The following is a 3,101-nucleotide window of genomic DNA, read 5'->3' on the forward strand; positions in this document are numbered from 1 at the left end:
ATATAGAATTATTAGACTGAAGAAGGTGGTGGAGTACAGAAATAAATACCAGTAAATAAAATACATGGAGCAGCAGGAATTAAGTTTTCACTCAGAGATTTAAAAAAAAAAACAAGTTTTTAAATGGATGTAATAAAGTGTAAATTTGAGAAAAATAACAGCTGAATTAGTTTCATGCTGAAGCAGATTAGATGAAAGTCAGGTGACCCTCAGGTGGTGACTTTTCTTTATTTCTGTAACTGATCATTTTGAGTGAAACTGATCATCAAACACCAACCACAGAAGCTGTTGAAATCACACAAGTGTCACATGACGTAGTTTAATCTTCATATTATTAAAATGAAAATCACCATTTTTAAATGTTCATCCACATTTAAAACTGTTGAATGAATTTCATGTAAAACTGTAACAAAGGAATGAATACGGAGAAATAAGTTTGGATCCATTTGTGTCCAAAGAAGAAGACGCAGATCACGTCAAATACGCTGTGAACGTGGAGCGACAGGACGACGCTCACAGTCCGTACTTTGGACAAAGGTTCTTATCGTTAACAAATACTAATGAAATGACCCAAACTAGAACTGTAAAAACATTTTCATTAACTGAAATAAATAAAAACTAGAATTAAAAGAAAAACCCCATAACTAACTGAAACTGTATTGTGTGTTTACTAAACTAACTAAAACGGATAAAAATTCTGGATCAAATTCCCTTGGTTTTGGTCTTTGTCAATGTCAGACTGATGTTAAATGGATTTCTTTGTCTCTCTCAGTTTTCTGTGCTGTCTCCATACGACACTTTTTGCTCCGTCACTTGTGTTCACTTGTGGTTTCCAGTCGTCTTCTGGTCCCCACTCTACCTGGAAACATGGAGACTAAAGCAGCAGAGTCCTGTCTGGGATTGATTTGAATAGGAGCACAGAGAAGAAGAGAAAAGAGACCACTGAACTACAACTAAACTACAACTGAACTACAACTAAACTACAACTAAACTACAACTAAACTACAACTGAACTACGACTGAACTACAACTAAACTACAACTAAACTACAACTGAACTACAACTGAACTACAACTGAACTACAAACTAACTACAACTGAACTACAACTGAACTACAACTAAACTACAACTGAACTACAACTAAACTACAACTGAACTACAACTGAACTACAACTGAACTACAACTAAACTACAACTGAACTACAACTAAACTACAACTGAACTACAACTGAACTACAACTGAACTACAACTAAACTAAACTACAACTGAACTACAACTAAACTACAACTAAACTACGACTGAACTACAACTGAACTACAACTGAACTACAACTGAACTACAACTAAACTAAACTACAACTGAACTACAACTGAACTACAACTAAACTACGACTGAACTACAACTGAACTACAACTGAACTACGACTGAACTACGACTGAACTACGACTAAACTACGACTGAACTACAACTGAACTACAACTAAACTAAACTACAACTGAACTACAACTGAACTACAACTAAACTACAACTAAACTACAACTGAGCTACAACTAAACTACAACTGAACTACAACTAAACTACAACTAAACAACAACTGAACTACAACTAAACTACAACTGAACTACAACTGAACTACAACTGAACTACAACTAAACTACAACTGAACTACAACTGAACTACAACTGAACTACAACTAAACTACAACTGAACTACAACTAAACTAAACTACAACTGAACTACAACTAAACTACAACTAAACTACGACTGAACTACAACTGAACTACAACTGAACTACAACTAAACTACAACTGAACTACAACTAAACTACAACTAAACTACAACTAAACTACAACTGAACTACAACTGAACTACAACTGAACTACAACTAAACTACAACTGAACTACAACTGAACTACAACTAAACTACAACTGAACTACAACTAAACTACAACTGAACTACAACTGAACTACAACTAAACTACAACTGAACTACAACTAAACTACAACTGAACTACAACTAAACTACAACTGAACTACAACTGAACTACAACTGAACTACAACTAAACTAAACTACAACTGAACTACAACTAAACTACAACTAAACTACGACTGAACTACAACTGAACTACAACTGAACTACAACTGAACTACAACTAAACTAAACTACAACTGAACTACAACTGAACTACAACTAAACTACGACTGAACTACAACTGAACTACAACTGAACTACGACTGAACTACGACTGAACTACGACCTAAACTACGACTGAACTACAACTGAACTACAACTAAACTAAACTACAACTGAACTACAACTGAACTACAACTAAACTACAACTAAACTACAACTGAGCTACAACTAAACTACAACTGAACTACAACTAAACTACAACTAAACAACAACTGAACTACAACTAAACTACAACTGAACTACAACTGAACTACAACTGAACTACAACTAAACTACAACTGAACTACAACTGAACTACAACTGAACTACAACTAAACTACAACTGAACTACAACTGAACTACAACTAAACTACAACTAAACTACAACTGAACTACAACTGAACTACAACTAAACTACAACTGAACTACAACTAAACTACAACTGAACTACAACTGAACTACAACTAAACTACAACTGAACTACAACTAAACTACAACTGAACTACAACTGAACTACAACTAAACTACAACTGAACTACAACTGAACTACAACTAAACTACAACTGAACTACAACTGAACTACAACTAAACTAAACTACAACTGAACTACAACTAAACTACAACTAAACTACGACTGAACTACAACTGAACTACAACTGAACTACAACTAAACTAAACTACAACTGAACTACAACTGAACTACAACTAAACTACGACTGAACTACAACTGAACTACAACTGAACTACGACTGAACTACGACTGAACTACGACTAAACTACGACTGAACTACAACTGAACTACAACTAAACTAAACTACAACTGAACTACAACTGAACTACAACTAAACTACAACTGAACTACAACTAAACTACAACTGAACTACAACTAAACTACAACTAAACTACAACTGAGCTACAACTAAACT

Source organism: Sphaeramia orbicularis, unplaced genomic scaffold (genome assembly GCF_902148855.1).
Source record: "Sphaeramia orbicularis unplaced genomic scaffold, fSphaOr1.1, whole genome shotgun sequence".
Classification (NCBI taxonomy): Eukaryota; Metazoa; Chordata; class Actinopteri; order Kurtiformes; family Apogonidae; genus Sphaeramia; species Sphaeramia orbicularis.